At 42.8% G+C, this 24279-nt stretch overlaps 1 protein-coding gene across 2 annotated transcripts in view; it reads right to left on the bottom strand.

Annotated features, from left to right (window-relative positions):
* Positions 1 to 9180, bottom strand: part of AGPAT4 (1-acylglycerol-3-phosphate O-acyltransferase 4) — a 69304-nt gene extending 60124 nt beyond the window's left edge. For both annotated transcript variants that reach the window (XM_084202326.1, XM_084202327.1), the window contains exon 1: positions 9074 to 9180. The gene's annotated coding sequence lies outside the window, so the exon portion shown is untranslated. The remainder of the gene's footprint in view (positions 1 to 9073) is intronic.
* Positions 9181 to 24279: the final 15099 nt, after the last annotated feature.

Genomic DNA, 24279 nt, shown 5'->3' with positions numbered 1-24279 from the left:
TCCAAAAATTCCCAAAGTGGGGAAAAATTTGAGCATATCTTAAGACTTTTCCTTGAAGTTAAGAGAATTTAGGAATGCATTTAGATTTTTATAAGGAGTCCTGCATTCCTGAGCTGCACATCGTTAAAATGGAGACATCAGTCAGTCTGGCTGTTTCAAAAGCTGAAGAATGCATACCATCTACCAGCAAGATTGAGAATTTCAAATTTTTATACTTGCTATAAAACTGACTTACTGTTTATCTTCTAGTCAGCAGAGAGGTAATTTGCATAACAGTGTCAACTGAAGAAATAGAAATATTAATCTGGGAGTTTTCAAATGGTTATTGCAGCATAATGCTTTTCCCTTCTCCCTTTTAAATTTTCTTCCTGCTGTGATCTAATGTAGGGAAAACAGCTACACAAACTCTGCATGCCTACCAGGACACAAGTCCTCTGTGTACACATACCTTACTAGCAAAATGCATAGCAGAGCTCCTGCTAGACTCAATGTTTATACAGCAAGGTGAGGAGGATGACAGCAGTTTGAGAGAGGCATGCATAGTCTGGGAAGGAGTGGGAAAGATGGGGAGCAACTGCCCAAGTTCTGGTGAGAAGCAGTTCAGTCTTGCTCCCTTTTCCAGAAGCATGAAATATTCAGGGAGGAGGGAGATGAACTTAAACACATATCAATACAAAACTCCTTGGAGATGCAACATTTAGAGACTGCAGCACTTGATGCTGAGAGGAGGTATTTATTTGGAAAGAATAAACCCCTTGAAGTTAAGCACTTCTGCTCCAAGCTCCTAAAGAGATCCTCAAGAAATACGTGAAGGTGAAGTATATCAGTTATCTCGGGTGCAGAACATGAAGTTCACAAAAATAGCACTGGAAGGCAAGTTGCTTCTTTCCAAAATGCCGAGTGTTGCTGTTCAACTGTTTCCCACACAGATTTCTGTACTTTAATACATTCATATATATACATATAAATATATATAAAGCACAATTATCTGCAATTTGCTTGGGAAAAAATAAACTAAAGAGCTGCATTAAGATACTCAAGATGTAGACGAGTTTCTCAGAGTTCAGTCCAAGAGTTCAGTCCTGGGGACCACTGAATCCCTCTGTTTCCTTTTTTACTTCATTACTTTAACTGGGTCCATTAACCTAAAAAGTCACTTGCACTGACAACAAGGGCAGCACCACACAAAAATAAAATTTAGAGACTAAGCAAGACAGCAGGACTGAACAATAAAAAAAGACAAAAAAGTATACTAAGAATATAAGCAGGATGTGGGCTATGCTGTCACATTAACAAAAGCAACCTGGATGGTTCCTCAAAAATGATTGAGGTGAATAACCACAAAGTGTAGGACATTCAACTACATCACATGCTCACAGACAATTTAATATTTGTTTTCATGGACAACATTAAGTGCTTAATCAAAGGCAACCAGACCCACGTGTTACTGTCATCTGGCACCCTATAAAAAACAACCCCCCTACAAACATGCTTGCACAAAGTCATTTCAGTGACTTATGGCATTCTGCAAAAGTGCAGGTGGCTTGTTAAATTACCAATTCTGAATGTTTGCAACAAACAAAGCCTTAGCAAATATAAACACACCTATGTATGTCAGTAAGCAGACATACATTTTGAAATTTTGTACAGAACCGTCACGGACCAATTGGGGCAACTGTTCATTTGAAGAACAGAGATCAGAGTCAGTCTAGTTAGGATACTGATCCTCAATGCACAGCCCAAGAAAAATCTCTCAAGGGTGAGATGCACACCATCACTCCTCACACAGGAAATTAACACATTAAAAACTGCAGAGGCAGCAGGAGCAGTACAGCAGGATGCTGCCACCTGCATTGTAATACTTATCCAGCAACAAGGGCACACTGATCACCTCTACACTTTAGGAACAGATTTTAGGAACAGATCCAACACAAGAGTAGCTACTGAGTTCTTCAGTGGTTATTATAGAAACATTTATTTTAAAAGAGCCCAAATAAATGGCGGTAGGGAAGAAGGCTGACAAAGGATTATTCAGGAGCTAGTACAGAAACAGGGCTGCTTTTTAAAATTGGGCTGGGAGTCCAAATATTCTCTTGATAAGAGATAAGCTTTAGAAAAAAGGCCGCTCCTATGAAGGCTCATAGCTCATGCCACTGATTACCCTCACCTTGTTTTAAGAACTATAAATTACATTCACAGCAACACAAAGAGCACAAGGTACAGGAACTGCTTATACAGTCTCAACAGACAAAATACTTCCCCTGCATCCAAACCACGTTTACATGTGAGGCAACACAGAAACATGGATCACATTTACTTCAAAGCTTCAAATATTTAATCCTCCATTCTTACCCACAATGAGCTGCAAAGTTAGACTATAAAAGTATCACCTCCCAACTCCAGTTCTGCAACAGACAAACACACCTCTAACACATAAGCAGTTGTATCCAGGCAGAGGAGTTTTATATCCTCTCAGCAGACTTAGTAACATGAGCACATTCATTTCTCTGCAAGATCAAATCCTTCATATATATAAGATTAGAAAGCAGTTATGGATTTTGTTCATTTTTTGCCTGTACTTATCCATCTCATTTGATAGGAAAAGCTGGAAAGATCCCTGTTGCTACTCCCCTCTTACCTCCCCTAAAGAGCTTGCGAAAGTTACACAGTAAATCCATGGAACAGCCAACAGCAGAACCACAACCTGCCGCTTCCCTAGACTCCAGCTTTCAAGACAAAATGGTTCTTTATATACTCCTTTATCTGCCTTCTTGCCCACCCTCACATTTGCCTTGCAACACCTTTTTAAAGGCCACACATTGAGAGCAGAGATGGAATGGACACATCCCACAAGGACCTACAGCAGAAGCAGATGATGCAATAGGCATAAATGCTCCTCTACAACCCAGGATGTATGTGCTGATCTAACACACTCTGCTTTCCCTTCCTTTCTCCATTCCTCAAGAAATGCAAGTCAAGTATTCAGCAACTTGGATGGTTCTGTGCCATAAAGTACAACTTTAGCAGCAAGTGGGCAGTACTATGTGCGTGTGCACACAAATATACATCTTTCCTATTATTCTTACCCTCAGAAGGAATTAAAAACATTAATAGATGCTACAAAGACATCAATTGGAAGACAAAAATCATCAGCACTGGGAAAAGGGTAACTTTCTTTCCTCACTTCCATATAAAGACCTCTTTATATTTTCTGATATTGTGATTTATATTTTAGTAGTTTTGGGTAAGGTCTTTAAGCCTATTTCTAGGAGTCTAATTCCTAACTCCTGTGGCTTTGTTGTTTTGTTTATTTAAAAAAAATAGACAGTGCAACTACAGTATAACATAGAATTTGTGGCAGCAAAAATCTTAAAAAATTGTGGCACAGATTGGGCTTTAAGTTACTGAGCTGAGAAATACACCACGGTGACGGTGCTGCTGGTTTCAAGTGCGACTTCCACCACTGAGCTATGGGCTGGTCACAAATTTTCTGTTGTCCCCAAAACCCCAGTAGGACAACTTCAAACGTGGTGCCTCTCTCTGAGCAGCTGTATGGCCCCTGCTGGAGACAACCATGTTCTCCTGCCTGGCAGGTCTGCTGCCCACACTGCCACAGATGCAACAGGTACATGGCACAGACCACATTCTTTGTGCTTCCAAGTCACACAGTATGAGCCAACAGCACTGACCTTCTCCATGAGGGAATCCAAAAGCTTCCAGTACAAATCACAAGACATTGTTAACTGTGCTAGAAACAAGAAGTGCCATTACCTGATTACAGCTCCAAGTGAGCTGTTAGGTTTTTGTATCTTCTGTGACAGGAGACAGTCTCCTTCAGCTAAGCCATTTGCATATTTTTAATTAATATGAAGCAACATTAGTATGCTCTTTGAATACTAAGGAAACAAACAGAAAAATACTCACAAGACCTTTTTTTAACCTTTAAGTATTGATTTAATTTGTCTGGATTCTATCATATGATGCTGAAGAGTATAAAGTAGCTGAATCTCTCCTTTATGAAAATCACATCCCAAAACTGGAAATGACAATGCAAACAAAAGATGCAGCCACACTAAGACAGAGATACACAGGATATTAGCACTTATTCATCAAATACTGTTTAATGATTCTTGTTGTAAAAAGTAGTTTAATTGAAGAATGAAGCTTCCAGATCTATTATTCAAATAAAACCAACTCTGGCCCCAAAGAGCTAACATCCAATACTTAAAACATCTTACAGCTGAGATGTGGGTGGCATGGTTCCAAAAAATAAGATGCCAGCTTCAGTGAAAGGCTCAGATGCACCTACACAGGAAACATCCAAACACCAGACATCCAAATGCCAGGTAAAAACCCAAATAAACATGGTAACAGCTTTACCCACATATCAGCAGTCACATTCTATATCAGTTTTTGCTCACCTCTGCCTCATGAGTGTTCAGAACTATTTTGCCACAGCATGAACTAGGAATACTTTCAGCCTCCTCATTCTGCCTGACCATCAGTCCCTTAACAGCCTGATTTAATTTGAGAACTTCAGAGAATAAAAGCCTTTATCACAGGCACCAGTAATAAAGGAAGGTTTCATTTTGGACCGGATTCAAACTCTGTTGAAGCCAGAAGAAATCTCTCAACAAGTTTAAATTGTCCTTGTTTAGCAAACATTATGACTCCAAAACAGCTAAATGTGATGTAACCAATTAATGATCCTGTATTCTCAGCACCTACAACCAGAGCTAATCGAAATCACCTTAAGCATCCAGCAAGATCATTCAGAGAGTGTTTGATCTGACTGCATTTACTTTACTGGATGGCAAGTGTGCAGATGTTAACAGCTTCTAAACATGCAGCTAGAAATCCAGGAACATTTTTATAAATTTTGCACTCAACTAAGCATTAGATACATCAACACCTACGTGGATTTTCTGCAACATCACTGAACAACTGCAGGTCCTTTTAAAAGCCTGGCTTTGAGCATTTCTCCTGCTTACTTTAAGTATTTTTGAGATACTTTTACAGGGCTTAACTACTAAATGAAGCTTTTTTCTGTCTCCTTGGGTGAAATGCAGTATTTATGCATACATTCAGAGGCACAGGCATGTAAAAAACATACAGTGAGACAGAATCACAGAATTAGCCCCTGACAAATCACCTGTGACTTGAAGGGGGGACCCCATAAATGATTCAAAGGCAATTGTAGTCTGCTGCAGGCAGAATGCTTCAAGATCTTCCAAAAGTGCAAAGCAGTATCTGCAGTAATACTATTTTCCAAAATGCTCAAAAACATGGTTAGAAGAAGCAACCTACAATGTGTGAAGACACAGATAAAGTGGAGACAGTGAGAGAAGCTATTTAACTTTCACAAAGTAGCTGTTACCTGAAATCATGTGCCATTTTCACATATAGACTCCCCACAAATATGTTTCTTTCCCTGTTTTTAACAGCAGGTATTGAGTCTTATCCTTTTTCCAACAGGTGAAAAAACCTGCATTATCTGCCAACTGAACCAGCATGGACAAATCTTTACATCCACCTGGATCCTGCTGGGAAACCATGACTGAAATTTAAGTTTGTTGGTCCAATTAAAAGGAAATCTAGTGCACATCAGAGATTTTTCAGATTTAACAGTCCCACATGCAACTGAAAGCAGTGTGCTTGTCTTTGCCTGCAACTCCTAACCTTCTGGCAAGTAAGCCCTCTCTCAGTGATCTCTATCTCTGACTCCTTTCCAGCCTAGGACTGGTTAATTACCTATCCCTGCTTCTGTTAGTTATGCTACAGTAGAAACCTCAAGCTGGGTCAGCCCTTTTGCAAGAAGCAGAAAATTATTTGAGTGTAAAGCTCTTTGTGGCAGAATATAACACGACAGACAGAAGAGTAGAAAGTCAAGAGTGGCCTAAGAAGTAAAAAGGCTTTAAGTTCAAGTTAAAGAACAGACCATTAGCAGGACCATAACCCAGCATCTCCTGGTGGGCTCACTACAGTTGCTACACTGCTCTGCTCACTTCCTAACACATAGCTTATGTGCCTTTTCAGCAAACCCATTGCAGCTATCATATTTTTCTCACATTATCAAGGAGGGGTCTTCGCAGCATTTTCATCCTTGCCACAATACAGTTACTCATTCATTTTCATTTCATCCTTCTCTGACCTTACCTTGGACCCTATCTCCTTTCTAGTTCGAGTCACTGGAGGAAGACAGGGGGAAAGCATAAAAACGAAGTGAGTCAGCAGTTTCTGAGCAGCACACAAGCATTAGTCAGAGCTGATCAGGGTACTCACCACAGTCAGATGTTAATTAGCCCAAGACCACCAAACAACAGACTGGTGAGCAAACCTTCCCAAACACCTCAAAATGAATCACTGGGCAAGGCCACCCCTCAAATAAAGCACTTCAGGGAAAAAACACACTCTCAGTTGCCACGTACCAGTGCTGAAAGGTAACAAAGCACACAGAGTACTGTTCTGTCACATTTCTACTTCCCTTACAAAATGCTCACTGCATTCAGTACAGCTGAATCAAACACACCTGATGAGACAGTTGCCTTGAGTGGTATAATGTTCTTCTTAATAGCAAGGCCCACAGCTGCAAAAGCTTTTCCTGAGTAAAGTACATGCACAGTGCCTTACTATGTACTGCTGCCCTCCTGCTCCCTTACCAGGACACACTGACAGCAGTAGTAGTGATATTAGTTAGGGAAGTGGTGCTCCACATCATGCAGTGGCAATTTGAATTCTGAAAATTTAAGACCAAATTAATAATACAGGGTCTAAGGGCCACAAGTGCTCATTTGAAACACAAGAATAGTACCTTGCTACTCTCAGCACAGCTGTGACAGTGTCTTCCTGCAAAAAGAGATTTGAAGGGGTATTGTTCCCAGTCTTCACCTTCCAGCAACAAAATCAAGGGTACACAACAGAAAAAACAATCCACCCCTTTTAGCAGGGCAGAGTATAGCTGTAGGATTCTCATCCATCATCTGCAAGAGACCCTTTCTCCTACAAAACTCCTGTCTGTTACAGTACAGTAAGTCCATTAAAATGTGAGGGATGCACAACCATCACTCCAGGAGAGCACACCTCAGTCAAGAGAGATGAACACTGCTTCAGCACCTCTGCATTTGTGCTGGACAGAGCAAGACTTACTGTAAAAACAACCTCCCACCAAAATGACAGCTAGTGAGTTTCAAGAAACAGAGTTAATTACTGTACTCTGGGCACAGCATTCTCTGTTCTGTGACTCCGAGCAAGTGCTAACCTCTCTGTACAATTTCTCCACTCCTAAAATATGTTACTTCCACCTTGTTGTGAGGCACTTACTAAAATCTGTTAAAGTCTTTGCCAACAATACAACTAAACTTTACTCAAGAGCAACCTTTATCCATAAGCAGCTTGCAATATGTTCTCTCTTCTCTGCAGGCTTCCCAATACATTTTTCCACATGAAACCTGGCCCTGTCATCCATAAAACACAGTTAAAGTTTCATTTTTTGATACAGCTGATTCAGGCATTGTTAATGCAAAACATTTACAGGGAAGAGGAAAGCTACACACAATATTTACACAAATTTCTAAAGTGAATAAATATGTGTTTCAATCCACAGTGTTTGGAAAACCACTGCATTGTATCAGATACAAGCAGCTAGAAAAAGAAAATGACAGCAAACATTTAGAGCACATCAACTTTTCTACTGATCCATGCAGTCAGTCTTTAAACAGAAGCAGTCCTGGCATATATTAACAGACCTCTGTAGCTCTACACCAATCTTATCCTTCACATGAGAAGTTAGAGGAAAGAAAAACCTGCAAATTTCAGCTTAAGTTGTTTCACAACAGTTTCTCTACTCCAGCCGTTTTTAATTCTTTTGCTACTCACTCTAGTGTGAAGTCATTATCAGTACAAGCTGAGGCTACAGTCGCCTGGTACCACAACTTCCTGGGCTGGAGACATCATTGTTTTTAAATATATGCTTGGGTTTTTTTTGGTTTTTTTTTTTTTTTTGAGAGTTTCTGGCATCTTTCTACCTTATTGTACAGCATTTTCAGTTTTCACGTAGCAGCAAGCTTGCCCTCTCCCACACAAGCACCTGCATAAGGTACATCATTCTTAGATGACTGCGCAGGGACTTAAACCACGACTTCTAGAAATGTGTAACAAAGATAAGGACCAGAAGTCTTCGTGTGACATTGCTGAAAAAGACTCTTTCGTGGGTTGTCTTTTCAGCCATTCGAGTGATTGCTCACTTGTTGAAATAAATGCTATGAAGCACTACTTGTTTAAATAATGTTCACCACACGGTATCAGCCGACACACCTTAACTCAGTTCGCGGCCATTATTTAATTCGGCTTAAACATCTTTATGAACAGACGCCGACAGGTGAAAGGCAGAGCTCCTACAACACGTGAGCACGTCACCAGGGAGGCACACTGCCCCTCTCCCCGCCTCAGCTCACGGACTCCCGGCTACGGCGGACGGAGCAGCCGCCACGACCGACCCGAGCCCGAGCCCGGCCCGCTCCGGACCCCGCCGCGCCCGCTCGCTGTGGGGCGGCGCCTTCGGGGAGGCGGCGGCGAGCGAGCGATGGCACCCGCCCGTTCCCGGGGCAACCGCACCGCCCGCCCCATCCCCGGCCACCGCCAGCCGCGCCGAGCGGCCAGCACCGAAGGGAAAGTGGAAGGGGCGGCACGCCCGCCCGGCGCGGCAGAGTGGGGCTCGGCGGGGCTGGGCCGCCGTAGCTCCGCCGTTTCCACGGAAACCCCGGCGCGGGCAGAGCTCGCCACACAAAGGGGGCCCGCAGGCGGCAGGAAAATTCTCGGCGGCCGCGGGAGAAACGGCGCGGGTCCGGGCGGCGGGGGAGACCCAGCCCGGCGGGGCATAAATCAGGGAACTTGTACGCGCAGCCCACCGCCCGCCTCTCCCGCCCGCCACGCCGGCGGCTACCGGGGGGCGGCAGCGCCAGGGAGGGGCTGTCTCGGGGCTGGTTTGTCCGCCCGGGGCAGCGAAGCCGGGCGGAGAAGAGGGGGCGGCCCCGCACCTGCGGAGCGCGGAGGGCGCCAGGGGGAGAGCACGTACCTGGCGCCGGCGGGCCTGGGCACGCGTGCCGCGCTGGGGCGCCGGGAGCGGGCGGCGGCCGAGCCGCACCGGCTGCCACCACTTTGCACGCGGCGGGCGGCTCGGGCGGGGCCGCCAGGCTCCACCCGCCGGGCGGCTCCACTCCGGGAACGGGGCCCCCCTCGCCTTCCCTTCCCGCCGTCATCATGTCACTTCCTCCGGGGGCGGTGGGAAGGGGCGACCCCTCCCCGCACCGGCCTCGCCCGACCTTCGGGGCGCCGCCGGAGCGGAGAAGGAGAGCTCCCGGTGCCGCGCCGCGGCTGAGGAAGGGCCGCGGGCTCCGAGGAGGGACGGGGAGCCGGGGAAGCGGCGGCCCAAGGGAAGGGGCGCGGCGTAGCGCCCGTCCCCTGAGCGTCCCCGGCGCTGATCGGAGCTGAGTGCTCGTCATTCCTTGTCGGGGCAAACGCGGGGTGATGCGCACCTGTGACTGTCTGACCCTTAAAGTAGAAACCAGGCAACAAAAAGGAGCTCCACGGCCTGGATGCTGTGGAAGAAGAGAAATGCCGTGGCAGCCATCCAAGCGCCGAGTACCCTGACACACAGTATTCACTCTAGGTGACAACGCAAACATTTGCTGCCAGACTCTGATTGTGGGGTGAAAGGCAGCTTCCATGAATAGAGAACGGCAGGAACCGAGTCTATTATAAGCACCCAAAGCATTGGAAGGTGATGGTGACAGGGATGACACATCTCTGGGACAGCACTGTCAGCTGCTGGATATCTGGTTATAGCGGGGCTGGAGGGCTCCCGAGGCTGGGGGCTGGCAGGCCATGAGCTGGACAAAGCAAAGCCCTGTTACAGTCCCGGTCCATACCAGCCACGTAGAATCCCTGTTTACCTTCAACGTAAGATGAACACAAATGAAACACTTGTCGTGGTTTAACTCCAGTCGGCAACTACTGGCTAGGCATCAGTCACTGTCTGCTGAGCACTCTACTGTGCACCACTTGTTTTTCCGGGGTTTTATTCCTCTCTTTCCTTTTCATTACATTTAGCGATATTGTTGCGATTATCGTTAGCACTATTGCTCTTAGGGAGCAGCAATGGCAAGGCTGCTGCTCGGGGGAGGAAAAGCCTGGAGCTGAGGGTAGCCATGCCACAGGCAGTGTACTCGCTGGCCAGAGCCCTTAGCCACGATGCCTGAGCAGAGCAGAGTGCAGCTGCACTGACAGTCTAGACAAGATGAAGCAACAAAACAGGTCTAAAGATTGTACAGAGAGCAGCAGAAAATAAGGCCACAGCTAGAAACAGAGCTACAATAGGGTTGGGAAACAAGGCAGGAGGCCAAACCAAACGTATATGTATCTACTAGAAAGCTCCAACAGGGACTAAAGGCCCAGACCTGGGCTTAAGTGGAGCTCTGGCCCATGGGCCATATGTATGTGGGTCCCAGGTGAGGCTGGTCAGGGCTATCAAGATGTAGCTGTGCTATCAGTGCCCTGACAAGTTCCTGCTGATGGGGTGTGTTGAGTGTACTGTTCAGGAGGTCAAGATATAGTCACCTTCTTCCCATTTGGTTATGGAGGAGTTGAATCTAGGTCACTAGATGCTGAATTGCTATGTGGTGAGAGATTGGTAAAGGGAGTTTCTCCAGCCATGTTTTAAAAGTCTGACCCAGTGGCTGCATTTTGAAAAAGGGCTAATTTCAGGCAGAGGGAAAAAAATTAAAATCCATGAATGAGGCACTTAATTATGGAGAATGGCTGGGTTTGTAGCACAGCCATGTCCAAAGCATCCCCAACCACCTGCCTGAAGCAGCTTTGTCTACTACACGTACAGATTCTTGGGATGTTACTCCAAGGTATCTAACTCAGCATCTAGGTAATATCCTGAGAGCCAAGACTCCAAAAATCAGGCACTCTGATGCTGAGTGTGATAGTTTCTCAACATGTTTTACCTAGTTTTTCTTGAAACCAAACTCTCTGCAGCTGGTTATTTGTATGTTCTGATTTTCTGTGAAGCCATAATAAAAATCTGTCTTCTTGCTTTCATTAGTGTTAAGCTGCAGCTGAATGTAATAGGCTTTATGGACACTTTACACCTGAGAAAACCTTCCAAATTCTAGTTTTGATACAGTACATCTATTTTTCAAAAGACTAACCAGAAATATATGAATAATAAACCCCTCATTTAAATTGGGGATTAAAAGCTAAGTCTTATGAAGCTATTAGATACCATGGTAATGACTGAGACTGAAAAGCACATAATAAAAACTGCTGTACTAAGAGCAGGCCTTGTCATGTTCTCACTGAGTATTTTCTAAGTGGTGGAGCAAGGAGGACAAAAAGAAATCAGATTCTCTTTCTGTAAGCTCTGCCCTCCAGAGCACTGAATGGAATATGTCTCAGTTTTGGCATTCTTTGTACTGAGTGCTTGGTTTGCACCCTCAGTGCAGTTTTTTTCCTTTTTGTTGGTGGGTATGCAAATACTTTATTTGCATTGAGCAAGATTCAAGAGTTGAATCAGGAACTTACACCAGGCAATGATGCCCTCCTAGCTATCCACCACTGTGTGAAACAGATGATTGTCAGTGAGTTTCTGTGTAAGAAATAAACATAACAAAAATGTGATAACAACAACAATAACAAACCAAAACCACAAAAAAACCCCACCCTCATCTTCCCCAGTCCCGCTGGGCAAAGTGTGCACTCCAAATGGTGCGGAAGACAGGTGTCTGTCATGGCTGAAGCAAAATTACCTGCTTGCTGGTTCTCACAGCTGCACCCCAACACTGCTTACCACATGCACTTTTAATTCACTTGTGAATTTGACTTCAGAAATTTCATTGCAGACAAAAGCTTGTCTGTCCTGGAAAGTTCTGCAGTGCTACTTATGCCATCTGCTTTGGATGCTGCCAAACTGATAGGGTGGATACTAACATAGGGATATACTGGGATACACTGCCATGAGCAGCTGGACTCAAGAGGTCCAGTTTGCTCTTGCTGCATGACCTGTGGTTAGAATCTCCAATATCTAATAAGATGTGGGTTATAAAAGGCTCGTTTCTTTCATTTAAAAGCATTCATAATGGTCCTCTTCTGAGTGTAATAAAGGCTGAACTGCAGGCTGTCTGTCCCTCATGCCAGCAATAACAGGAAGTCTTTCCTGTACTTGGCTTATCTGTCTTTATGAAAACTGTGGGAAAGTAATTGTGTCTGAGATCTCTGCTGCTTTTTGGGGATTGATTAAAATCAGCTAACAAGGTCAGGCAGGAATTACAGTAAGGATTGATGTGTATAGTATGACTGCATAATCCTTTCCCACTAGGAAACCACATGAAAATATTTATACATAGGTTAATATAAGCTGACAGTTTATTTAAGTATGGAAACCAAAACTGATGCTATGCATTGTAGTAATGATAGAAGTCGTAATGCGGCTGCAGGTGGACCAGTTTAAATAGGCCAGTGGGGGAGTGGTATTGAAAATCACACCCACTCCCTGTGTAATTAATTTTTCTGGGCAAGCTTTTCTAGTGTGGACTAACCCCAACTGTGACACCTGCCATCTTCTCCTCTACCTCAGCTGTACAGTGGATCCACTGGTTTCATACAGAAACTCCTATTTCCCTTCAAAGAAGCCACACAGTACTCACAAATGGAAACATCCTGTTAAAACTAGACCCTGTGGCCACAGTTAATTTTAGAATAGACTCATTCTTTAATTGAACAGGCATTAGCAAAAGACCTGTGTGAGATGAGTTACAGGAATTTAAGCTCCAGACTGTCCAATTTGACCCTTTGCAAAGTCTAGTCCATACAGAAAGAGTACTGACTGAGATTCCAAAATCTGTCGCTTTGAACATGTTTATTTTTTCAGCATGCTTTATTTTCTGCAACAAGTCTACGATTACTAATCAGTTATGTAAATTCTTTACAATTTTTAAAGAATACAATTCCTTTAGTAAATACCAAGGATCTTACCATACAAAATGTTTTCCAAATTACTCTTTTCAGAATTACACCAAATATTTTCATATCTGCTGACATCCACAAAATAAATACTTCTTACTCACGCATAAATATTATTTCTGTAGCTGTTTTAAGTATTTAACTTGAGTCTTCCTATGAGGAGGAGAGGATCCTTTGTTTCTCTTTACATATGGGTCTACTACAAATGTCACAGATTTGTTTTCCTTGTTTTCTTAAAACTTGATTAAAGTGAAGATTTCTGCATGGACCACTTTGGGCTGAAACTTTGTGACTTAGGTGACTGGCTTTAGATATACCTGCATGTACAGGTGACAGAGCAGATGTTCTAGACACACACAGACATACGTGCACACACAGTCACACACATACAAACACCTACCCTATGACAGGAGGAAACCTTGCAGCTCTTATTAAATGTGGTTCAGAGTGTGACAAAACAGTGAGGGCTTCAACAGCACCTTGGAAATGCAGAGATAAAACATCTGTTACTGGCACGGTCATGAGTGCACCTGGGTGGAATTCCTCTCAGATCCTAGAGGGAAGGTCTCTTTGGAGCTGCAAAGGTAAGGGTTGTTTAGAGGGTACTCAGGAAACTGCAGAAAAGCTCAGATAAGGAATTGCAGAAGAAAAATCTTGGTCTGAACACTTGGAAGCTGGAGTAGCACAGACCCTGTAAAAAGAAATGCTGTTTATGCATAACTGTTTACATCAAGGAAGCACGGCACATTGGCCGCTCTCCAGTTCTTCAAGGGCAATACCTAGTTTGCATATGTAGTTACAGAGACATTTACAGTCAGAAACAAATCCCACTATTATTCTTGTTGCTTGCATATGTACATTTCCTCACCTAGAAGAGGAAATAACTACTTCAGTATGATGAGAGCAAGGCTGCTTTATGCCACATTAGTGTGTAGAAATGTGAGCTATGTGAGCCTGCCATTTTGAGCTTTGTACAAATTTACATAAAATGGCAGTCCCTGCAATAAGTGGGGTCTTCTTGATCTAGCTTGTAATTAATTCTGTAGCAGTGTCCTCACCCTGCAAATGGCTGTATCCTCACCTCACCCATAAAAGACAGCAGCTTTAAGCCACACTTAGAGCATTCATCTTCATTCTGCCAGGTAACAAATCTAGTTCCATTGTCAAATTTACATTGAAGTTAGTGTTTGATTATCTGTTCAATCACACGGAATTGGAAAGGTCATTTTAAAAAACCTTGAAGAAGAGCCAGGAAAAAGACTCATCCTCATACAGTGCTCACTGAAGAACACATTACCTGCTGCATATCCTCTCACCAACCCCACACCATGCTGTCCATACTGGAAATAAAGATAGGACTCAACTCTTGTCTTACCAGCTGTAGCTGTTTCCACCCTGTGTTCTCCTACACGCTGCTTTTGTAAAGACAGCTTTATCTGACGAGATAAAAAGAGCTATTTCCCAAGAAGAGTCTACTTCCCAAGAAAATTATGGGATAAACCATGGTTTGAGTGGTAGGAAATAATCGCTAAGCAACCGTCTTTGTACAGGGTCTTCATATGGATAGTAGATACAGCTTTTTCAGTTTCTGTGTAGTCTTATGTATTTGAAGAGCAGATTTGGGTCAATTTTTAATCTCTCTACTTTAGTAGAGCCCACTAATGATTCATAAAGGTCCTACACTTTAGAGACATTGTGTGAAGTATGGTTATTGATTGCTCAAGGGTTAAATTTAGTAGTACACCTTATAGACTAATTCTCTGTGTCAGCAAATTCAACAAAAATTGAGCTAAGTGACATACTGTACTGTTGCTTTCTTTCTCTTAATGAGCCACAGGTTGATGAAATAGATTTTTAAATAAAAAAGGCATTAGCTAAAAGCTAATTGGATAAAAGCTGGATATTTACAGTTTTTATAAATGTCTGTTACACACATTAAGGAATGAAAAAATTTGAAACATCATTTTTGGTACTGAATTACAGAAAGAGATTGCATGATGCTTGATAACAGGAAATACAAACAGCATTAGCAGCTCAGGACTTAGAAAAAATGAGTAAAAGAGCCAGGTAAGATCTTTTACTGGTCTTGTCTCGGGCTGTCAAATATTTGTGATGTGAAAAATACAAGTGAAAAAATATAGTACACTACAGACTGCTTTATCCCACTAAATGGAGCAAATCTGTGTTCTGTGAGAAGAGTACAGGACACTGTATTTCCTCTAATTTCTTCCTGTTGACCTTTCTTCTCCACTGAAGTGATGGAACCTATGTATTTCCAGAGTCCCAAAAGGTCTTAGCTCTTCATTTTCTATATAATTTGGCCTGATCTTGCTCCCAGTGGCATTTCCTTATTTCAGATGCAGACACAGGTTCAGAAGTAGCTATTGAATAAGGATACTGTATTGAAAAAATTACTAACTTCCAGAGAAAAGGAAAATAGTTCCTGAATCTAAAACTCTTAAGTGAGTATGGAAACCTTAGAACAGAAATGTTTTTGCATAAAATAGTTGAAAATCTCTGGCTATTACTAATCATTTACCTGTGAATACTAATAATAGTGTTTTATGCATGCTTGGTTCCAGTTCTGTATCATGTCATGCTATCCCTCAGCCTGTTCATGGGGCAAAATTTAAATGGATTTGCCAGGGATCTAAGAAAGGCATGTAGTCCAGGGATACATTTTGGTAGAAGCAAACTAGGTGATATTGCCACATCACTTCAGAGGTTCTCTGTAAGCATTATAAGACACACAAGACCAGGCCATTACTGTAAGAGCTTGCTTTTGCCTCTAGCTGCTCCCGTGTGATGTTTGTGTTCTTGACTGCCTCAGTCCTAAGTGTGGGTGGCTTCCAGTACAAATGACAGCACCCCCTAGGAGTGTTTCAGTGTAAGGGCCCTGGTTCTCTGGGTATGCTAGAAATCAGCCCTTCCATCATTTTGGTTTGAGTTGGAAAGGACCTTAAAGATCATTAATTCCAACACCCCTGCCATGGACAGGGGCACCTTCCACTAGACAGGGTTGCTCAAAGCCCCATCCAGTCTGGCCTTGAACACCTCCAGGGGTAAGGCATCCACAGATTCTCTGGTCATCCTCTGGCAGTGCCTCACCACCCTCTGAGAAAGAACTTCTTCCTGGTATCTAATCTAACCCTACCCTCTTTCAGCTTAAGGCCATTCCCTCTTGTTTTATCACTACGTGCCTTGTAAAAGTCTCTCCCCAGTTTTTTGTATGCCATTTCTGATACTGAAAGACCACAATGAGGTCCCCCTGGAGCCTTCCCTTTTCCAGGCTGAACAACCACAACTTTCTTGGCCTGACTCCATAGGAGAGGTGCTGCAGCCCCCTGATCATTTTTTTTGCCCTCTTCTGGACTGGCTCCAGCAAGTTCACATCATTTCTTTGCTGGGGGTTCCAGAACTGGATGCTGTACTCCATGTGAGGTCTCCTCAGAGTGGAGTAGAGGAGGAGAATCACTTCCTTTGGCCTGCTGGCCATGCTGCTTTGGATAGAGCCCAGGGTCCAGCTTCATGGCACAAGCTTCCCCATGGTATCTTTTTCTCTTCTGTTCTTTGATTCTATGAAAACCAAGCTGAAGCTAAGGGTATGAATGACAACAGGCCATGGAAGTAGTCAGCAGTCTGAATCCAGCAAAAGAAGGTGGCAAATTAGAGTCTGTTTATTCAGGCAACTCCTTTGTAGTCAATGTGAAACTGCATTGTGAATTTGAAACTACAATCCACTTCCTTTGGGAAAAAAACCACTGCAATAGATAGTAGATAGCAAGCTCTTACAAACCATTGGTGGGCTCTTTTGAAAGCAATCCTCAGGTTCCTTGAGCATCACACTGCTTGAAACTGCTGGGTCCCTTGTCACCAATTTAATACATTCATCAAACCTGAGGCAAAGGCCTTGCTCCAAATACCTCTCCTACAGGAAACTGTGCTAAGTGACCTTTTGGTTAATGCCCAAATAGCTCAGCCAGCAATTGGGCAGTACTCCCACTTGGCCCTGGAGGAGTGAACCCCCATGAGATGGCCATCTAAACCTGGTAGTAAGATACTAAGGTGGTACCTTAGAACAGTTAACTGAGTGTGGCCTTATCAGAGGGCAGCCTGCTTCACAAATCCTTCCTGGAAAATTGTTGGATACAGTACACAAATGGAATGGACTGTTTTCTGAGGAAGATTTACTTTACAGCTCAACATCAGAATTACTTAACAGGGCATGTGTTTGTATCAGATGGTACAGTGAAGTTTTACAGACAATGCAGTAGGAAACGCAGAAGTACCAAAGCTGGGTGCAGTACATGTCAGATCATTTATGTGTGATGTATTAAAAACTCATAGGGACAAAGGATCTGTGTTGCTGTTAGGGGCAATTCTTGCTCTATGGAGAATCCTTGTATCATCTTACACGTATCACAGGAGTTCAGGTGCCCCAACCTCAAGCCATCAATGTTATTAAAAAAACCAGCTTGTTGTGCACATCCTGGTGAGCACATCAGCTCCTGAGCTCAGCCCCAGCTGTTTGGTGGAGGTTTAGCACAACCATGCTCAGAGTGATTTGATACTGTTTGATTTGCATGCTCACTTCTATGCTAGCAGTATGTTATTAATCCTACAAACCACACTGATTTATAGTTTTTTTCCCAACATGAATAACATAGCCAATATAATTTCCTACTCATCAACTGCCAGATGACTAAGAATCACTGGTCCAGGAATCTGAGCAATGGGATCTGTCAGTCAGTCAGTCACCTGGCAATTCAACCATAAAACAGTCTACAGAAGCACTCTATATCTACTGCTTTTTACAAATTTATTTAATCACAGGTGCCTCAAGTATTAACAATAAAACCAACAAAGCCTGCTGACTCCTAGGCTTGGTATCCATAATGGTAGCATGAATCAGAATTGGCTACACTAACTCCAGTAAATCAACAGCACTGAGCAATCCCATTTCATTTATAAGAGCATCTCATCACCAGCTGCTCCTTGAAGACAAATGGCTGCATCTGGCTTCCTAAACATTGCTTTCTCTTGCCACCCCCAGGGACTAGTAGCATTTGAGACAACAGTGACCTCATAGTCTGAGTTTTTTGAACACTGGAGATGTCTCTTCTATCTTGACGTCTGATTTTCCTGTTATTTTTCTTCACAAGGGGAATCACAAACAGTAAAATAAAATAAAATAAAATAAAATAAAATAAAAAATAAATAAAATGGATGTTTTTCCCAACACAGATAGAATGCCAAAACCCATGGCTGAAAAATCTCCACCTCATACTAGCACTTTTCCAGGACCTACATCAGGCAGTGTGATATCATCCTGACAAGTATTTTAAAAGTCTGGTGCCAGAGGGACAACTTACTACTTGGCAGGTATGAAATGCTTTTTCCTCTCTCATTTCAAATACCTTATTTAGGCAAAGAATTTAACCCTGAAACCAAATCCCATGCACTAGCACTTGTCAAATGATTGCAATCCTAAGTGGACCTTCCCTCCTGCATTGATTTGTGCCTCAGAGTCTTTCCCCAAATCCACTTGAAATTATTAAAGGCAAGGAGTTTTGCCAGTTCTCAATTTAGGATCAGTTGGTGTTACATTCACTTACCAAGACAAGTGGACTTTCAAACAGCAATTCCCTGCATGTGCAGGAGCCTCCATCATGTGACAAAACAAGTGATGTCTGCACAACCTTATGGTGAGAACTTCTGCATGGAGCAGGCTTCATCCAGCTGCCAAAAGAGATTCCTGGGCTCCTGTGCTGAATCCCTGTGTATCACAGATGAAGGGGTCCAGCTGCTCTCATAACACTTTGTGGATCTTGCCACTGAGTTTCAGGTCTTCTGTAAAGGGAACAGGACCTTGTGAGAATATGATGTCTCTGAGAGTAACTTGCCCTCTGACTGTGTCTGTTACTACAACACAGCTCACAAAAGTGAGGTGGGAGGGAAGAAACAGCAGCCACCTGGCACAGGACACCTTAAAAGTATGAACAGTCTTCTCCTAAACACTGGACAATATGAAGTACAATAAGGCTTTGTAAGAACTGTTAAAATATTGCTAATAATAATATTTCACAGCAAAATGGAGGCAACCAGTTACAGGTTTCGGCAGCAGCAGTTGTTTCATTCTGTGGGTGAACTGTTTTATTCTGGATATCTCTGGGAACCTAAAAGCCATTTCTGAACCAGGAAATGGAGGCAAACAAATAGATAACATGCATCTTCCCACAAGAAAGTAGTTCTTGAAAGCCTTCGCCAAGTTTTTTTATTTAAAAGCAATTCAAGTTTGTTTCACTTTAGTTTTCTGTACCCTAAAATTATGCCTAGGAGCTGGTTATGAAGAGTGCATTTTTGGAAGCAGAATCATCAGTACTTTAAAGTAATTTAAAGAAAATTACCTTATATTGGTTGCAAATGGAAGCCAGCTCAGAAGTGGCAGGGGGAGTGGGTTACCAGAGAGCAAATTCTTAGGAGGGTAAACACAGTAAGGTAAAACTTTCCTGAATTCAGGTATCAGCCCTGATGATTACCTTGCACGACTGTGTGTGGCACTCAAGCTGATAAAAATAGAGTTATTAAGAAGATCCCTAAGTGTTTGTGGAACAGTTGATTGCATCATCCTAATTAGACAAGAGCAGAATTCCTTAATGTTGTGCTCTTCTCACTCCCTAGGTGACTGCAAATCACTTTGGGGAAGGTGGTGGCTGCTCTCTTTGGGGTGATTTGGGGCAGGTGGGAATGGGATGAACCTGCAGCTCTGGAGGGAGGAAGCTATGGACTGGCCTGCCCTGTATTTAGTCAATGTATAATGTAGGAGTTTTGCCTTCTGATGGCTAAATATTTATCAGGCTGGGAACTATAAATGGGTATAGCTGTTTAAATTATGTCAGCCTGGTGTAGCACCATGAATTTCTGTGACACTTGGTGCTGGCTTACACTAGAGGAGACTGTGGCCCCTGATCTGTGCTTTGCCAACACAGCTGAGGGGCTTTTGAGCAGACAGACTCTGGGAAATTTCACAGGGGCACTTTCAGATGTTATTGGTCTCCTGTCTGTCTTTCTTACCCTCTTGGGTTATTGATCCTGTGGAAGAAAAAGGAGCAACATGTGCCTGTGTCTTACCTGTCCCAAGGCATAGGCCAAATTTTCAAGAAAATCACCCCTGAAGGTGAAGTGCTCACTGCTCACCATTCATTGGAAAAAGGCAAGTAACAGAAGAAGGGCAGGGCACTCAGACAGGCCCAGGAGTGTCTTCAGCCGCTTCAGCAAAATTCTTCAGAGGACATTTGCCAAGGTCCTTGCTGACATTGGATCTATGCAGAGAAGTATAGAAGGTACAGTGACTGGCTTCCCACAGTTAGCTCTCCCAAGGAGACAGGAGAAGGCACAGATGTGCACCAGATCTTGAAATGATTCTGAGAAGTAAAACATGGCTACAGCATGAGATTTCAAGCTCTGTAGAACTAAAAGTGTTTTAATGCAGTGTTTCTATTTTGATTTATATGTGTGCTACACACACACACACATAAACAGCTCAATGGATGCTGCAAAGTCAGCCACTCAAAGATGGAAATGCCAGAATTCAAGTGACCTTTGCAAATTTACTGCCTCCTCTGTGGGTCATCACAGGTTACATAGGTTTCAGTTCACATGGCTGCCCAATCCTTTTTCTACAGACTCTGTCACAAATTCAGAGCAAAGACCAAACCAAAGATTAATTTAATGAGGAGTTGTTTAAGACTGTTTTATCATCCCTGTTCAATGTTTGTGGCAGCAACACTAGCTAATATTTATGGTGTGCTGTTTGAACCCTCATGGGCATTTTTAATAATACTCTTATAGTGTTCAAGTCTATATTCACAAACTGTCTGTGAATTGAAGCCAGGGGCATGAGTCTGATCCTGCCATTGTTACCCCAAGTGGTGAGTAACTTCCTTCATGTACTGGTGCTGCTCTTCAGGAAAAGGAAAGAGAATTCAGGTCTGACTCACAGCTGGTGTTTTGTGCTGCTTCTAAATGCCCCCCACTTCTTGCACCAAAAGGGTATGTGGGAACGTGACAGTCATCATCTGGGATGAGTTAGTTCTCACCAGAGATATTGAATGAACTTAAAATCAAGTGCAAAGAGGAGGAATCAGGATTGTCAGTGAGAGAGGGGTGTGTCACCAAGTCCAGATATTGTTCTGCAAGTTCAGTTTTTCCATTACCTTTTTTACAGTGTCCAGTCACATAAGTGCTCATGTGCAGTTCCTTTTTGTCGAAATGCTTGGCCATCCTGGCTGGCAGAGGCAGCCTGAACAGCAGCAGAGGAAAGAGATGACAAAAGTGTTTTATCATTCTACTTAACAGCTTCCTCTGTACTATACAGCAATTTGATAACCCAGCCATTTGTGTGTTCAGGGTCAAAACATTGTCCCTTAGCTACAATAGCTACCAGCGCAATTAATGAAAATTACAGTCAGGATCTAAGAGATTGTAATGGCAAAAGGAAAAAGCATGCCTAATACTTTCCTTTATAGCAAAGCTCTTCCAAATGTGTATAATCCTAGAAAATTTTCAGCTTCCAAACTGAAATTTCCTACTGCTGCTCACTCTTCAAGCAATTCTTGGTGAAACAAAGAGATTCTTTCTTTGTTTATTTGAGGTGATAAGAAGCTAAAACTGAAGGAAAAGCAGCTCCTGAGGTTGGTTTGTTTGCTGTTGGTTTTGGTTTTTTTTGTGTTTTTTTTGCTATTAAATGACAAATTTTGAATAATATTTGGAGCAATTGTTGCTCCTCAGCAATTTACTACAGCAGGAGCTATTTTGTCACAGAATAATTCTGCCAGAGGTTTCTACAAGTACACATTCATGCATTTTGCTCAAGGCCAGACAAGTCATCAGATGTGGGTAGAATGCAGATTCCAGTGTTCTTAATTTTTTGTGTTGGTTGACGTGTCTGTAACATTCATTGTTGATGCAAAGACATCAACATTTTTGATTCAAAGAATGAAACCTGACTGAAGTTGCTCCTGTATTTGTGTTAGTTCAGCGGGTTTTTGGTACCACCACTTAGGAAGTTTGCAATTCAAGATTTGCAACAAAAGGAAAAAGTTGTTCATAAAAAGCTTATTTTTTCCTTTCTCACAAAAGTAGGACATGATCAAACTGCACAGAATTTATAGATACATAAGAAGATTTTAATATTATTATATTTGCTGTCAGACTATGGAAGTCTTAGAGTCTCCAGGAACAGTAAACCGTATTTTGGAGAAATGGTTTCTGACAAGCCATTGCTGTCTGCAGAGCAGCGGCTTCAGGTGCACTGAACCCACTAACCTGGTGGTACTGGCATTTGTTAAAATGTTATATGTGTTTTTGAATAATTTCCTGATCAGTGAAGTAGTTTTGTTGTCTTTCTGGAAAAAAAATCTGTAAAAAAGCTTTGGAGGTTTTTTAAAATTCCTTTCTTTCCTTTACCCATGCTATAGAGTAGTGTATATTCCAAGAATCATATAGAGGGGATAAAATCATACCTGCTATACCTCCTTAATATTCTCCTCAATGGCTATAGAATGCACTTTATTTTGGCCCTATTCAGTGGTGTAAGACAGAATACTTAAAAGTGCATAAATGACAGAAAAGTCAAAACACTATTTTAACTTAAGGTTTCTTAGGTATTGCAATAAAGACTGGCAAAAAGTTCTTTCAAAATGCTTCTCATTTAAATTTTTTTAAAAAGTTATTATCTAGCAATATACTTTATATTCTACCAATCACCATACTACAATGATTTCAATAAAAATGAAGCAAAACACACTTTTAAAAATCCCCTATGAGATGTTAAACTAAATAGGACAATACAAGGCTGTGATTATGTGGCAGTATTTCAAACACTGGCACTTACTGATAAAAAGCCATTATAATCCCCTCTGGAAACTCTTCCTATTCCCTCCTTGCTGATAAATGGGCCCAGCCTGCAATCTGGCAGACTGAAGAACAAAATCACTGAAAGCCACCTTTATGTCTTTCCTTCTCTCATCTTTCCCCTGGGTGTTACATTCTTTGAAACTGCACAAAGTGATAAAGTGGTTCTATAACCCCTGTTTCACTGGGCTACTGGCACTGCAGAAAACAGTTTGACTGTAGTCAGCTGTGACTCAGATGTCTTCCCTGGTGAGCTGGGAGGTGCACTGCCTTTGTCCTGATGATCTTTAAATAGTAGCCAAAAGCAGGCAGGCTGCTGCTGGTGTCATCCCACCAACTCGAGATATTTAATGGAGATGCCAGAGTTAAGGACTGTGGTTGCTCCAAACTTCATCAGTAGTCAAGAGAGAGGCAGGCAGACACTTGGTGAAAATGAATCAGATAATTTATATAATTTTCATCACTGATGTGTTTTAATTAATGCCAACCTTACTCTTCCCATGAGTCAGTTGAAACATAACTCAATAACACCACAGAAAAGGCCCAGCTTTTGGGTTGAATCCAACAAACTTCTTCATGCTTCCTATACAGCCCCAAAAGAGGGGGTTTAGTGGGTGTGTCTTAATCCATTTACCAGAACCACCTATCCAAATTTTTGCAACAATTTTCCCCTTAAATTAATGGGGAACGTCTGATCTCAATTTGAAGCATAAATTAGGACTGGACTGGGAATGCTCTAATGCTTTGTGTTGCCATCATTTAATGATAAAATGAGGTTCTTTAGCCTCCTCAGCTTCTTCTCTCTGATTCTATGCCAGACGCTCCAGTAGCTCAGTGAGAATTTCATGTATCTGGGGTTTGGCCTACCTTCCTTGCCGTCTCCATCTGTCTGTCTGTACAACGGTCTGTCAGTCAGCCCACAGAGGCTTTTCAAAGTTCGCCAATTTTTGCTAAGTAATTTATAAAGTAGCCTGCCAGTCAAGTGCAGAAAACCTGTTAATGCTTGCACTGAGAAGAACAGCCCTTCATCCTTAGTTCAAGCCATGTTTGGCTGAGAGCATTAGGGACCCAAGGCAGGAGGGATGTGTGGTGCTGTGAGCCCAGGTGTAGCAGCACCCTGCACTGGCTGGTAAAGCAAGCTCCTTGCACTGGGTCTGGCTGGTACAGATCTGATTCTCCTCCTGGCAGTTGGTGTGGTGCTGGGTTTTGGATTTGTGACTAAAACTGTTGATAACATGCAAGTGTTTTATCTGATGCTGAGCAGTGCTTGCACAGCATCAAGGCTCTCTGTTTTTCCCACTCGGGTACCTCACTGACTAGGTTGGGGCTGAGAAAGAGGCT

Source organism: Fringilla coelebs (genome assembly GCF_963513975.1).
Source record: "Fringilla coelebs genome assembly, chromosome: 3".
In the NCBI taxonomy this organism is placed as follows: domain Eukaryota; kingdom Metazoa; phylum Chordata; class Aves; order Passeriformes; family Fringillidae; genus Fringilla; species Fringilla coelebs.
This window is presented reverse-complemented; position numbering and strand designations above follow the sequence as displayed.